A 16,770-nucleotide genomic window follows, 5' to 3' on the forward strand; every position below is an offset into this window, starting at 1 on the left:
GCTATATTGAATGATTTCTTTTCTCTAACCAGAACTTGCTTATGCTGCTTGTTTAGCATTTTAGCAATACAAACACTGACCCGATGGTAAACTTAGTGAGTAGTCTTTGTCTAGCTAGCCTCTAGAGTACTTCTCAACTGATCCAGCTATCAGATTCCATTTTGCATCCCTACTGTGTAAACCCTATTATGAAAATAACAGTTTTATGTTGGGTGGGCCTATTCTGTTAGCTTGGTTGGGATAAGATTAAACCAACTGTAATCTAACTGAACACATTGTTGGGTTATCTCTCATGTGTCTGCACATGTGGGTGGAGGGATATCAGTTCCACGTCCTGCCTTTGGGGAAATTGGGCTGTCTAGTTGCAGCTTGACTATGCTCCTGATCTTGTAAGAGGTTTGCTCTGCTGGCACCGCTATGGGTAATTCAAATCCCCAGCCTGTGTCATCAGGGGGTACAACATATTATTGCTTTTCCCAGATGTCTAAAGCGGTCATTTTGGATATTGCTCCAGAACTACAGGACATTAAGCTGAAGCTCTGGTGAGTAATGTTGAACCCCTATTGTCAATCAAACTGCAGGCATGCTGGGGCGGAGTGCGCCTCATACTTCTAATTCCAAAATCCTGCAATCTGCTGCAAAAATATTTTGGCCTAGATTTACCCAGAGGCAATGGCATGTTTTCCAAGTCAGTGGGCGACGCTACAGAGAGCTTGATTATCATCAGGAACAATAAGGGATTGTTTGAATGGAAAGAAAACCCCAGCTGATCCTTCTGCCTTCAAGGACTGTCTGGAATACCCCATGATACACACACCTCAAGTTGAGGGAGTTTACACTTTATTTTCAGGTATAGTCAAGTTTACACTTTACAAAAACATACATTTTAAAAAGGTTTACAGTTTATTATAACAGTTCACAGCTAAGAGTTGTTTTATAAGTAGGTTTATAAGAAGCACAGGATAAATGTTCAGAGTTAACAAGTGTTTTAAAAAGGATCAAGTAAGAAGAGCTGGTGCACTGTATCCACCATGTTTATGAGAAACAGTGATATAGATAGCAGACTTAGTGCCAATGGTTTGTCCTGCTAAGTGTCAACACAATCAGTAGCATCTCCCCCCTGAGGTTTCCCGCTCTTTTGTGTCCCAGTCTGAAGTCAACGAATGGGACAGTGGGAAGAGGGAAGGTGTGGGGGGAGTGGTGGAGGAGCAGGAGGCACAACGCTCAATGTTCCGCATAATGGGAATGAGAGGTCCAAACCACATGATAAAGCACTCAAAGCACTGGTCTCTCCAGCCTGCTTCACGCTCTCCTGAGCAACTTGACAAGTACGAGTCAGGGGAAAGGGGGAAGGGGGGATGAGAAGGAGAGGAGGGGGAGAACAACAGAGAGAAAGAGTCACTGAGGAGGCTTGATCACTCATGTTGTGTATTGAGTGCCCGTTGGATACGTGGCTCCGTCCCTCTCTCTCTCTCTCTCTCTCTCTCTCTCTCTCTCTCTCTCTCTCTCTCTCTCTCTCTATCGTGCCGTGCTTCATTGTTTTCCCAGGTTGGTCATCCTACGCTTGTCTGTTCTCGGTTGGAGGATCACGAAAGAGTCTTGAATGTAAGTCTTTCTTTAATTTGTTCAGGGCCATCCTTGTGGGCTATTGGAATTTGTTTAGTTAGTGGAAGATGCTGAGGCACTAAGCTTGGTCAAACACGGGGAGGTGTGTTTTCGGGGGCTCCATGTGCTTGGGCATGGGAGGCGCCTGCACGTGTACGTTGTTGTTATTCTATCTGTGGCTTCAACTCTTCGGGTCTGAATTGGACTGGGATAGACTTCTAGAGCATGGCATTGAGATGTACTTCAAATGGATTCAGATTCAGTAACACAAAGTAAATAAAAGTGCAAATACTTTGAGGTAACTATATGCAAATGTATGTCCAAAAACAACTTTGAAATTGACTGTTTGGACTGTATACATCAGAGACTACAAATACCATAGATTCAATAATACATTAACCTATTACATTGCTGATTCATTTTGCAGTACAGTTATTGAGAACATTATAACACACATTTCAATGGAAAATGTGACGTCCTACTATTGTTGCTGAAACAGGTAGGCAATTGCTTTGCATGTTGAAACAAACATCCAAGTGATGTTAGCTTTCATGCAGAGGATATTTTTCAGATGAATTCGTATTGGGACCATAATTCCAGTCTTGCCCGACTGATGTCTAATATAATGACCCAAGTCTTTGTTTCATTGGAATAAGGCTTTTCGTCTATTTTGTACTCTCACAGGCAGCAGCCAGAAGGACTCTGAAAAGGGCAAATACTCTTGGAGCAATCATATCTTGTGCCTTTTTCAAGAGATTTATCTTCAGAGGTTTGCCAGAATCAAACCTCCGAATGACATGCTCACTGCTGAATTGTATAGCAATCTAATACAATAATGTACAGGGTACATTATAGGGCAGTGCCTTCAACTGCGCTCAAGGACAAATGTTTTTCATTTTGCACTCATCTGCAGGATCATGTTGTCAGGCTTTTTCTGAACACCTGCAACTGACCTGGGATACATTTAGTCGTACATGTTTTGCTGTTGATAGTTAACATTTATATTACGTTTAAGTCATTTAGCAGACAATCTTATCCAAAGCGACTTACTGTACAGGAGCAATTATCATCAGATTTTTCACCTATCCGGCTTGGGGATTCGAACCAGCGGTCTTTTGGTTACTGGCCGAACGCTCGAAACCCCTAGGCTACCTAACAACAAAGGAACATCGAGACACGCAATTCTGACCTAACTTCTGGTCTTTTTTGGTCAATTATAGATGAAAGATTGACCCATTTTGAATGTTATATTGTTTTTGTTCACCTCTGAGCGATGTACTATCAATTCCCGGGCTCATTTCATGTATTTAAAAAAAAAACTTAATTTGGCCAAGATAAAGCAAAGCAGTTCGACACACACAACAACACAGAGTTACACATGGAGTAAAACAAACATACAGTCAATAATACAGTAGAAAAATAAGTCTATATACGATGTGAGCAAATGAGGTGAGATAAGGGAGGTAAAGGCAAAAAAAGACCATGGTGGCGAAGTAAATACAATATAGCAGGTAAAACACTGGAATGATAGATTTGCAGTGGAAGAAGGTGCAAAGTAGAAATAGAAATAATGGGGTGCAAAGGAACAAAATAAATAAATAAATTAAATACAGTAGGGGAAGAGGTAGTTGTTTGGGCAAAAATATAGATGGGCTATGTACAGGTGTAGTAATCTGTGAGCTGCTCTGACAGCTGGTGCTTAAAGCTAGTGAGGGAGATAAGTGTTTCCAGTTTCAGAGATTTTCGTAGTTTGTTCCAGTCATTGGCAGCAGAGAACTGGAAGGAGAAGCGGCCAAAGGAAGAATTGGTTTTGGGGGTGACAAGAGAGATATACCTGCTGGAGTGCATGCTACAGGTGGGTGCTGCTATGGTGACCAGCGAGCTGAGATAAGGGGGGACTTTACCTAGCAGGGTCTTGTAGATGACCCGGAGCCAGTGGGTTTGGCGACGAGTATGAAGCGAGGGCGGGCCACCGAGAGCGTGCTGGTTGCAGTGGTGGGTAGTATATGGGGCTTTGGTGACAAAACGGATGGCACTCCAATTTATTGAGTAGGGTATTGGAGGCTATTTTGTAAATGACATCGCTGAAGTCGATCGGTAGGATGGTCAGTTTCACAAGGGTATGTTTGGCAGCATGAGTGAAGGATGCTTTGTTGCGAAATAGGAAGCCAATTCTAGATTTAACTTTGGATTGGAGATGTTTGATGTGAGTCTGAACCGTCCAGATATTCCTACATTGAGAAATGTGTAATTGAACAGGAGGTCCACCTAATATCTCCTATTTGTCGGCCTCTTCAGTCCAGGGCGCCTTATATGGTTCCGTTGTGAATGTCAGACTCCACTCTGCGAGGCACATTGATCTGCAGGCGGAACATGGTGAGATTGTAGACTCTTAAATAGCCTCCATATTGTTTAGGCGGTTTTACAGCTAACTAGCTACTCACATGATGATATTGACTTTGGTATTATTGTATGTAGCTATGTTTGCAGGCCAGCCCATAGAGAGAGTATTGCATTGTGGATTTTGTAGCCAACTTGATCTGGAACAAATTTCCACGATTTTCATGTTGCTACCATCTGTATTATAAAGAAAAAACTATTTAGTGTTATTTAACACTATAAATTATAGGAATTAGTTGTTTGGGGAGATTTTTCCTTTAGGGGCGAAGCACTTTGACACTCCCAGGATAATGTATTCATCAATGCCTAATTGTAAATTCCACATAGAACTACAAATAAATCATAAATGTCTCTGTGACCCTTTTCCACTTGGTTGTCATGTAACGGTTGTCTTCGTCGTCTGAAGACGACTATGAAATATCGGACCAATGTGCAGCGTCGTAAGTGTCCATGTTCATATTTATTTAAACTCAGAACACTAAAGAAAATAACAAAGAGAATGAAACGAAACAGTTCTGTTTAGGTGACATACACTAAAAAGAAAATAACCACCCACAAACAAGAGTGGGAAAACAGGCTACCTAAGTATGATTCACAATCAGGGACAACGAATGACACCTGCCTCTGATTGAGAACCATACTAGGACAAACACAGAAATATAAACACAAGCACAAAACATAGAATGCCCAAACATACAAAAGGAACTAAGGTCAGGACGTGACATGTCATTATATGCAGGATGCTTTTATCAAGTATTTCAATTCAATGCAACTCAAGGACATTTGAAGTGAGTTTCAGTCAAGACGACTGATGAATAATCCACACGGTGTACATACATTTAAACAATAAGGCCCGAGAGGGTGTGGTGTATGGCCAATATACTACGGCTAAGGGCTGTTCTTATGGGCGCCTGGATACAGCCCTTAGCCGTGGTATATTGGCCATATACCACAAAACCCAGAGGTGCCTTATTGTTATTATAAACTGGTTACCAATGTAATTAGAGCAGGGCTAGACCCACCCAGTTTATAAATATCAATAATACACATTGCACATCAAGTAAAGAGTCCGAATTGGTGGCTACAACCTAAGTTTTAATATTCATTATTGGTTGTTTTTCTGTGTGGCTGCTCTCTACTTTCACACGGTTCTGTCCTGAGCCCATTGTTATAGCATGGCAGAATGTGTCCTAACATAAATATTGGATGACAAGATAAGTGTATTGGTGCAGGGGCCTGCTTCCTCCTTCCACCCCTCATCTAAACGTATAACACCATCAGCTAGTCCCAAGGGAGTGATAAGATACATTCTGAAATATTTCTTAACACTTTAAGGTCAGGAAGGTAATATGCTCTTTGGAAACCGATGAAAGGTAGGAAAGCTGTCCGGAACTTTTTATTTACTTGTGAAAAGATGTACTTTCTTATTCAGACTTCTCAGTTGACCTCGAGCTAATGTTTGTCCTCTGAGAGAAACTGTGAAACGGGACTGCTTGGGCTCAGACATATAGATGTAGGATCTTAATTTGACCGCTGTTTTGTTGCTGAGAATCTTCCTGCATAGCAGGAAATTCTAACTTGTAGTGTATTCAAGGTTTAAAAAGGCTTCTAAAGTTAGCAATTTCCACTTTAAAATGTCAAACTTGATTTGCCCTAATGGCAAATGTATCAACCCCTACAAAAATATATAATCTACATGATAATTCACATTTCCTGTTGCTGCAGGAATAATTTCCTACTGTAGCAAACTGACTCAAATTAAAATTCTACATTTGTATTTATAGATTTGAATAGCTTTCAGTCTGCCCCTCGCTTCAGAAAATTCCTGATTCTAGTTGACACACAGAGTTGAGGCAGTCGTGACAAAGTCAGGGAGTGACAGTTCTGGACCTGAGGCATGGAACAGAGCTGTAGTTGGTCACACTGCTGAGACCGTTAACATAGAAACACAGAGAAAGTGATGCTGTTATACAAAGGCTTTGTCTTTGTTTACTTGCCAAATAAATTCCATCAGCAAGTCATGGCCATCCCCCAAACAGTAAAAACTAAATGGAGAATGTATTCATATTACCTTGGTGGGATCAGAATCAGTTCAAAAAACAACATGGTCTCTTTAAAATGTCAAAATGGTGATATTTAACCTCTGTACCCAAGCTGACCTATTAGTTATATAAATGATACAGATATTCCTTTACATAGACTGCTATATGTTGTTAGTCAAAGCCTACAAGGGAAGATACCACACTGGTTCGCAGTTGTCAACAAGGCAAAGGCGAGTTCACATCGGACCACAGTAATTAGACTAAAGAGGGACTGTCCCTATTTAGTCTAATTACTGTGGTCTGGTTTTAATAAACCAACTCCCTTGTTGCCATGGTAGAAACACCACCGTTTCCAAGCAAGGCCTTGGCATGGGCGACCAGCAGTGTCTCAGATCTATTCATGGCCAGCCAGTCTCCCAAATTCCTGCTGAAAATCTATCCTCTCCCCCTGCTGTGGCTTCCAGTGTCTGGCAGCCATTCTCTGGCTCCTCCACATCACACAGTTTCCCACTTGAGTCAAGAATGCTGGAGTTTTCAATAGAACTAAAAGTGGTTTGTTTGTGAGGGCCTTTCTCTTCTACACTGTGGGGTTACTGGACTGTGTGAAGGGTGGTTTGTGTTCCGTGTGACCAGACATGACACTAGAACGTACCTCTTGGCAAAGACAGACTAGAGAAAACCAAGCAAATCCAATTTACTGTGGTGGAGGGTGGATATTTAGTTCTATTCTTCCACCCGCACCTACTCATTAAAGTTTGCAGGCTTGGGAATGAGGCAGTGGCCACCCTTTTCCAGCTCTATGCTGAAGACAGTAGCAGAGGACATACAGTCGTAGTATAATTACCTCTGGGATGGCGTTGTGCAAACTTGTCTTTAGCTTCAATGTCATGGCTATTAAACCAGCTATGATCCTGCCACAAACAAAATGGTCAATGACTTTACTCTGAGACCGGTTTCACATCACCATCTAACGAAAGTGCGATGTCAGTCTTTGGGTATGCAGGGACATGATATGAAGCTGCTGTGGAGGTCTGTTGACTATAACACAGTTGTCACCTTCAATATATAGCAGAAATAACCTGAGAGACCTTAGAGCAGAAACTGCAAATATATTTTGTCTTGAACGTCTTGACTTAGGCTCAGGGCAAATCATTGACCTCAGACAGTACCAGTATTAGCCTAATCTGAGTATCTGAGTTGACTTACAAGGGCCTAACGCCATCGTGTATGGTTATTGTTTCTCAAGTGCACACTTGATTTGAACTGGTTGGTTTTAGGCTTTGTGCCAACATGATTTTAGAAAATGTTGCATTGACAAAAGGCGCAGATGGGGTTTGTGGACACAGCTGTCGGCGTTAACTGGATATTCGATTGGATGATGTTTCCAGTCAATGGCACTGCATTTATACAACGGAGCAGTAGATTGTTTTTCAAGCTGCAGTAGGCTAGATGATAGCCCAGGATAAAAGAGAGGAGAAGAGAGAACAGAAAGAGCAGTATTGATTGTCTCCTAGCCTTTCGAAAACATATGTTTACTTTAAAAGGAAAGAAGACAATCAATGTACTTCCCTATTTCATGTTGCCACTGTGGTGAAACTGCAGCAAGGTTACACATTTATTCTTACCAGAACTCGAGCACTGAAACATCATCTTAGATAACCTTCTACTTGCTTTTTGCTGCTGAAAATCTGCTGTGCTTTGTAATTATTAGTTGTGTTTGTGGACCCATTTGACCCAGTCTATGGAGGGAGACCATAACAGTACATTGAAAAGCAAGGTGCGTGTACACACAGCTAAACCGTGTTTAATCTCATTAATGCAGAGAGGCCACTATTGGTCCTGGGGAAATTTAATTTTGTTATCAATTTCCCCTAATCTCCACTGTGATAGAACAGGCTAAAGGGGACAGTATTATTAAATGCAAGGGCTTTGGTGGGCAGTCCTGGCATATTAGATATATACTTTCCCTGAAGGGCCTAACACCAAAGTTAATGGTCAAATAAATGGTCAATTAGTCTAAAGTAATCCATTTAGAATTCATATGGGACAGGTTACCTTAACGGGGTATATTTATGAAAATCAGGTAACACTATACATTAGGCTGCTCTTATACCCATGTAGTAACACTGCTATTACACTAGTAACAACATTGCGGTAATGATGATCTTAACGCATACAGTATTTCAGCATTAGTACACCGGTAGAAGATCCACTTATTGCTAAATGTCACAAGAGCATCACAAGTGCAACTTACTTAATGTAATGTTAACACACATCTAGTCCAGGGAGGGTGAGACATCTAGTCCAGGGAGGGTGACACATCAGGTCCAGGGAGGGTGACACATCTAGTCCAGGGAGGGTGACACATCTAGTCCAGGGAGGGTGACACATCTAGTCCAGGGAGGGTGACACATCTAGTCCAGGGAGGGTGACACATCTAGTCCAGGGAGGGTGACACATCTAGTCCAGGGAGGGTGACACATCTAGTCCAAGGAGGGTGACACATCTAGTCCAGGGAGGGTGACACTGTGCTGACTTGATCATGCTTTCACGCCACTCGTTCCATATTATCGACTATGGACACACTCTGTTGTCTCCACAGCTCGATGCAGCAACCACTCAATGTTGTTTTCCATCCACACAATCCATTTGGACTAATTTGATATCCATCCCGTGCATGAGCACACGCTGAGAGGAAGTGACAAGGTTGCATTGCAAGTCCACCAATCAGAAAGCATCTTTCTTTGTTAGCGGATAACAAGTTGTGAGACAACAAAGCCACGGTGTGCCAAGGGAAGTAATGTGAAATCAGTATGTGGCCTATGGTGAATTCTGTAACGCGTTTCAAGAACAAAACTTCACATTCTGTCTCGATAGAGGCTTACAATGCAACGTATGCTGGACAAAGGCTATGCTGTAGGTGGTTTATTGATTTAGTTTTTCGATGTAAAAAGAATAGAGATAAGGTGCTTAGTTTGCCTTTAGTCTGAGTCAGAATCTGTTAAAGGCCCAGTGCAGTCAAAAATGCATTTTATATATATTTCCACACTATGAGGTTGGAGAAATACTGTGAAATTATGAACATTATGATAATACCCTTTCAGTTTAAGAGCTGTTTGAAAAGACCACCTGAAATTTTTGCCTGTTTTGGTGGAATGGAGTTTTGGCCTGCCTGGTGACATCAACAGGCGGTAAATTAGTTTACACACTCTTAGAAAAAAGGGTCCTGAAAGGGTTCTTCAGCTGTCCCCATAGGAGAACCCTTTTTGGTTCCAGGTAGAACTCGTTTGAGTTCCTTGAACCAAAAAGGGTTATTCAAAGGATTATCCTATGGGGACAGCCGAAAAACCTTATAGGTTCTAGATAGCATATTTTTTTCTAAGAGAATAGATAAATTAAAAGGGAGTTCCCCTCCCTACTCAGACCACTCCTAGACAGTCCTAGCTAAATTATTGCTTGAGAAATGTATCTTTGCTAAGAACCTTTTTTGTTTCTTTTGGACCATATTAATGAGAAATATCACAGTAACGTTTGATATTGATTTGATATTGAGATAAAACGGCTGCATTAGACCTTTCAGACTTAACTGTTCAGGGTTAAAACTATTTCAGGTGAAAGAAACCCATTGTTTGACTTCCCATTGAGATCCTTAGAACTTTTTGTTTAGTTTCGACCCTATTCAGAACTTTTGGAATGCAGAATTTAAGGAAAATTAGTCATTCGAGATTTTGATAGGATCCACGACTATAGCCTGGCTCGAGGGCGTATCAATGGATCACGCGACCTAATGGTCGCTCATCACCATGTTTAATTCCTCTGCCATAGCTACCCCATGTCCGCTCATGTAAAATGCATGACTCTGATGAATGTTCCTACGCCTTCATCTCTTAGCCCCGTTATGCATTTCTCTGCCGTCTCTCCCATCTCTCTGTCTTTGATGCCTAAAGATGATACATAACTTTCGTATTAGCGAAGAGCGAAGTGAGATATTCCAGTTCTGAGCGAGCCGAGGGTATAGACCTCTTGCTCTCTGTTTTGAAGGAGAGATAAATCACGTCTATCCCTAACGGGCCGTCACATTACACACTGCATTACTTCTAGCTCCACTGTTAGGGGAACAGCGAGGTTAGAGTGACTGAGTTATTCATGACTTATTCATGACCTTGCATTTTTATACACCTGGATATTTTTGTGTGTGATGTTGCTAGCGAGGGCGTATGGTACAGGTGGTAGCCCGCCTGGGAACTTAGTCTTCTCCCATCCATATTCGTCCTCTTTGACTTATTCTTTCAAGGCATTATAACAATGTTATAAATGATTATAAGACGTGTAATAACTGTCTTATAAACCGTGTTATATCGTATACATCAGATTGGCTGAACAAACCCCCAGTGCACACTCCCCCACACTGGATATGAGTGATGCGTTCATTAGATATAATTTCTCTTTTTAATCGTTTCATCTCTAATAACTTCAAGCGTCACAGCTTACATGGGCACTCGACAAATAGTGTCTCCGTACGATGCGTGTTAAAAAAGGATTAGCTGGCTGTCGTAATGGGTTTGGCACATCACCGTTCTGCTGTAATCATAGTAAGTCATAGTAAATACATTAAACATATATAGTATTTATGTCACTGAATTGAGGATGCAGAGGATTATAGCACATCACACCATCACAGGGTCCAAAACCTTATTTCACTCAATATGTCCTTGCCGGAGTCTAGCTAGTGTCAGTGATGGTGAGAGCGGAGAGGACCTGTTTGACAGTTTGAGTTCTCGTTGGAATATTGTTCCTATTGTGAGAAAATGGTGATGCTGTGTGACATGCCAGTGTGTATGTTTGTGTGTGTGTGCATGCATGCTTGTACCCATATGTGTGTTTGTCTGTGCACACGCACATGTGTGTGTGTGTGTGTGTGTGTGTGTGTGTGTGAACTGGACTTCCCTTGTGTGACAGAGAATGACAGCTGAGTTCAGTGCCGGGCGAGGTGTGTGTGTGTGTGTGTGTGTGTGTGTGTGTTTGCCAGCACTGTGCAATGCACTGTTCACCGCTGGATTTGATTCAGCATCAGGACGTCTACTGAACCGTAAATTCATGATGCTAAAGATATTGATGTTGTATTTCCATTCATCTCACTAGTTCGTATCCACTGGCAGAAAGGAGAATGCAGTCATCACTTGTTAAAGTCATTATTGACCTCTTAATTCGTCCCTGAGCGGTCATTTCATTCAGTTTGTGTCCAATTATTGGTTATTGCCTAGCAACCACGGCCGGACTCAGAGGAAGTCCATGAACAACATAACACAACAAAAAGAGAGAATGTCTGGTCCTTTCAGCTGATAAATGTTATTTCTCTCTTGTCTTGTTGAACCACGCAGCCAGGCATACCCGTGGAACTTGGTGATTAGATCTAAAATATTGGGCCATCCCGGAAAGCATTTTCTAGGTGCCTGTGTTGAGATGCCAGATGCAAACACTGGCCGTATATATCACTACAAAGAGTAAAAAATGCTCTTTAAAGGCCCATCTGAACTCAGTTAAAGGGGCAAAAGTCACCAAGTGAAGAAATGTGTTTGGGATTTGCCTGGAGGCCATGACGCCTTAGAGCGTGATGCCCCCCCCCCCCCCCCCCGAGGCAGACACGTACTTGTATTAAAGTGCCCTCCCTTTTCTGTGAGTGCTTTGTCAACAAAGCTATGCAGAGAGCTTTAGATTTCCACTCAGCTTTATTAAACTACCACTAACACGTGTAGGAGCTCCCCTGTCAGACCATACCAGTTCATTGCAGGAGGGAGTCGAGATAGATGTGAGAGGTAAAGATGTTACGACCAGGGAGGAAGATGAGAGATGATGATAGGAAGGGAGTGTGTGTGTGTGTGTTATCCATAGCGGCAGTGCCCTCTAAATAATCTGGTAACAGCCCTGGTCAGGCTTATCCCTTTAATGGGCTCACTTAGAGAAAAGAGGCAATCTCCTGAACATTCCAATCATTCCACCATGTTAAAACCACGGCTCCCAGAACGCGTCTGAGAGGGAAATATAGAGAAACCCCAAACAACAGCTTGTGCTAATCATGTTTGTCAGTTTCAACCAATATAATCACCCACATCCGGATGAAAGAGCTGGCATTTTTACTTCATACACCATGACTTTGCACGAATGATTCCACAGACATTGTGTAGGTTGATGATATTACTTCCCTCTACTAATTTGATTGCAGTCCTTCCAGGAAGAACAGAGAAAAGAATAGAAACACAGCATCAATGAATACAATCCTTTACATTGGAGGACGCAAGGAGCGACATTGTAATAAATGACCTTTTTGACTTGTATAAGAGTCTCTTGAACACCGAGGAGGCTGAAGAACGCTGAGCTCTGCCTGTGTGCTGAGTGGCATGCATTGTGTTATTACAGTGAGCTGGGCGCTTTCCAGCCAGGCTCTGTGACTGGAGGTCTATTGTGGGCTTAATTAAAGAAAGAGTCTGTACTGTGGGTATTCATGTGCTTTCTGAAGAGGCCTCTCCACCTAACAGCACATCCCAAAGCAGCAGCAGCAGCAGCTCTCCAAAGGTTGCCCAGAGAACTGGGTTTTTGTTTGATTTTCTTTTTACTCTAAGGGAAATGGAGGATATCATCTTACTCTGGAGATGGGCACTTATTTACTGAAGCTATTCTGGCATAGTGTTTTTCCCAAAGGTAGAGAAACCTCTCTCCTGCTCAAACCTCCTACATAGTCCTTGTCTTAAAACGTACAATATTTTTTTCTACATTTGTGCAGACTATACATCATGTTTCATCAAACGTGCTTAGCTGACATTTACTGCAGAATCACATTTTGTGATGATACAAGAACTTAGCTTTTTCCGTTAAGATCTCAACTCTTGTCTAAAACTAACCTTAGATGGAAATGGATTTTCTTGTCTTTCTCAAAAGTGCAATTTTTTAACTGTGCCTTACTCATCCGGTTCCAACTCTAAAAATAAGTGTCAGAATCACTGCCACGGTCAGGGTGCTTAACTAGCCCAGCGCCCTGATTCATTCCATTCAACCAAGGTCTTAAACTTCAACTCTTTCTGACTAATACAAGCATATTACATTCTTCTTCCAAACATTTGAAATGCACAGATTCTAGAGGGGAGGTGGCAGATTTGAACTTTTCAAGTGACTATGGGGAATGTTACCCAAGATAAGGTCAGTGAGTGAGTCCCTCAATATCATGTAGAAGTTGAGGGAGAACGAACGCCCCACATGTCTCCAGAAGTAAATGACTGCGGACAGAATCTTTAATCTAACCTTCTTTCATTTGGGGAGAGAAAAAAAGCATGCTACAATGAACTTTTGCTAGTGTGGGTGTATGTATGTGTGTGTGTGTGTTTGAGAGAGAGAGAGAGAGAAAGAGAGAGAGAGAAAGAAAGAGAGAGTGAGAAAGAGAGAGTGAGAAAGAGAGAACGAGATACCAAGAGAGATACCAAGAGAGAGACGAAGAGAGACAGAGAACTTTGGCAAGATTGCAACGTGCGTGAAAATTATAAGTGGGACAATACCAGGAAGGAGAGAAGATTATAAACCATTATAAATCGACACATTTTCATTTCAGATGCCATAATCCCACAACAGGCATACTGTACTGTACCAACTGACTGCACAGGGTGGGCTGTCCCTGCTCTAGCTACAGTACCTCCCGATTGGCTCATCTAAAGCAGGGCCGCCCACTAAGCTATTTGAATACAGAGTGGAGGGGGAGGGGGAAGGGGAGGGGGAGGCGGAGCGGTGAGCTAGATTCCCTCCTCCTGCCTGTGTGTTCTCACTGGGCTGGGGAGAGGAGCGGCTTTAGGGTGCAAGGAAATATGCCACGAGAGGCGATGTGACAGCCAGAGACAGACGTACACTGACACAAAGTTCCCCCAGTCGGACTGGAGTATAGCAGGTCGACTATTGCTGCAGCTGGTCTGTTGTAACGGAGAATGAAGGGCCTCTTCTGACCTGACGGTTCAGCAGCTCAGTTCAGCTCTCTCATTTCTTCTTCCTCTCTTATTTCACTTTGTTGATGGACAATGGGATTTTAACCATGTGGCAGGTAAGGTGGACTGTGATTGATTGTGTGGAAATGTTGTTGTGTGGTCCCTGAGGGTATGGGGTCTCTGGTTACTTAAAGCAGGGGTCATCAGGAGTTCTCTCCAAAGCTCTCTACATCTAGTGATGATGATATCACAGAGAGAGCTGAGTTCTAATCATCATTAACCGTGATCACAGTTATAGGGCTGATGATAGTATGACCATGAGGTTAAGTAGGCAACATTTCCAGATGGGACTACCACCATATACGTGTGAGAGGTAGTTACTTTAGTGAATATGCTACTGTATCAATATAACTTATTGATCATCAGAATTTGAGTATGATACACTTTACTTCAGCATCTGTGTTCTTGTGTTTATGAGACTAGAATAGGTTTGCTGTTTGGGGTTATAACATAAGTAGTTGTCATATTCAGATGAGGGGACTGTGATATGTCAAATATTTTTTGACAGCAGGAACACAGTGGGACCCCTAAGGGTGCACGTCGTGATTGTATCAGTGCAGGGAGTGATGCCTCTGTTCATTTCCACAATCGTTTTCATGTGACCTAATTTTGGGACGCTGATGAGCTCTTGTCCTCTTAGCAGACTTTATGCGAGTGGGTGAGAGATATCGGTGGGGTGTTCACAAAGTTAGTGTGGTGTGAGAAACCTGAACTGTTGGGCTTTTAAAAATAAATCACTGAAGAGAATTTGACACACCGACTCTGCGGGCGACATGAGTGGGGAGGCAATTGGGAGGATGGCGTGTGTGCACGTGTGTGTGTGTACCTGCATGTGTGTGTGTATGTGTTTGTTTATGCTATGTTATTTCTGAGTTCCTCCAAATCCTCTCAGCATACTGCCGTCAACATGGTGTGATACTGATCACCCAGAGTAGGAGGGAAGCAGAGGTCACATCTGCCCATTCAGCAACATATTCTTTCCAGCCATGCACACGTTTGACAACGCTCTTCTGAACCCTAAGCACAAACCTATCATGTTCACTTCCCTTCACTTACTGTATTGTGGGTCAAAGGCACAGAGATGCCCCTCTAACCTTCTCTCCCCTGGTTCCAGATCTATTTGTTCATGTTTGGCATGACAATGACCATATGAGTTGACAGACAGCACAAACATATCTTGGATCAGACTTTGCGTTTATTGTCTTTGATAATGATGGGAGAGCTGTGATTTCAAGATATGGCTGATGCTTTGTCAACCTGTTATAAAGCGGTCCACTGTCTACTTGGTCAGTGGAGACGACTGCTTGAGGACCATAGTCTGATAAGCTCTCGTGGGGCCACTTTGACCTGCCTCAGGACATGACAGACTGTGGGAATGAGTCACTGTGACTTGCTCTGTGTTTGTCACTGGGAATAAATATAGCAACAACAGCATTGTCTGTTTGTCTCTGCTTTCCTGTGTCTTTGATGTACTTCTGGTCATGTTGTGTGTCTTGTTGATATAAGGTAATTAGATGGATGGTGACCAAGCTGTTATCCTTGCGTTAGTTGTGGCATATTTTCAGTTTATTACAGTTGTGCTGTTTGCTAATTGCATTCTGGGTATCTCCCAGCAGGAAATGAACCACAGACAGTTTTTTTTCTTCTCTTCTGCACCTATGCTTATGCGTTCTTTGATTATTTGGTCCAATAGATGCATGAACAATATTTCCATGGTAACTTATTCTGCAGTGAGCCTTTGACAATGAGAGACTTGTTTGGGATTTTGGCTCTGCCTCTTCGATCAGGGAAGTCGTGTGGACGGAACACAGTTTTTCAGTTTCCAGCGATCAGTCATAGTCATTCGGCACAGTAGAGCGAGAACAATTGAAATAGGAAAAGTGTGACTTTAGTTTGGTGGTTGCCATTTTGGGGGAAATGATTGAATGTGGAGTGATGAGAGCCGTCTCTCTCAAGATCCAGAGAAGCAGATGCTCCAATGTATAACGATGTGTCTTTCTGCACGTCTGCATTGTTGCCACCAGAGAGCGTTCTTTCTTGAAACGTTTTACAAAGTTACTTTGACGATCATTTTTGTGTATAAATAATGATTTATATTAATTTAATTTAATTATTTTTTTATTTTTTTAGGGGTGGATCAGCTTAATATTGCGGAAAGATTGTTGTTTCCATCAATGTAATTGTCTGCATCATTTCCAATCCCCCATATCATTTTTTGGTAAATATATATATACATATATATATATATATATACATACACATACCTATATAGATATACTTTTTGTGGAATTTTCCTTTATTATTCCCCGCAACCCCTACCAAATTGAAGAATTTGACAGTCCTCCCATTCATATCACAAGAATGGACAAACAACACTATTAAAACAGGCAAGAGAATAGACAGGCGTGTGCATTGTGTATGGTACATTGCTCAAAAAACCCTGAAGTAGAAGGCACTACGTGCTGAAACGTTGGTTGCTATACCCATCAAATGTTTGGTATCATAATTAGTGTGCAACTTTCTTTCTTTCTTTTTATAGTTTATTCTGTCTGTTTCTCAGCACTTCGACAAAACATTTTCGGGGTGTGTGTCAGCTACAGAAAACTCAATAAAAGGTGTAGTATTTGAAGTGTGAAACATAAACAGATATCACTTACACATAGGCTGCTTAAACACCTCCCATAGTGGGTTCATAGAGC

General features: G+C 42.1%; 1 protein-coding gene across 1 annotated transcript in view; it reads left to right on the forward strand.

Moving 5' to 3' along the window:
* The first annotated feature begins 13,848 nt into the window (after positions 1-13,848).
* LOC109890604 (E3 ubiquitin-protein ligase Midline-1-like) overlaps positions 13,849-16,770 on the forward strand; it is a 34,768-nt gene continuing 31,846 nt past the window's right edge. Inside the window, exon 1 of the mRNA XM_020482550.2 lies at positions 13,849-14,127. The gene's annotated coding sequence lies outside the window, so the exon portion shown is untranslated. The remainder of the gene's footprint in view (positions 14,128-16,770) is intronic.

The sequence above is a fragment of the Oncorhynchus kisutch genome, linkage group LG5 (genome assembly GCF_002021735.2).
Source record: "Oncorhynchus kisutch isolate 150728-3 linkage group LG5, Okis_V2, whole genome shotgun sequence".
Lineage (NCBI taxonomy): Eukaryota > Metazoa > Chordata > Actinopteri > Salmoniformes > Salmonidae > Oncorhynchus > Oncorhynchus kisutch.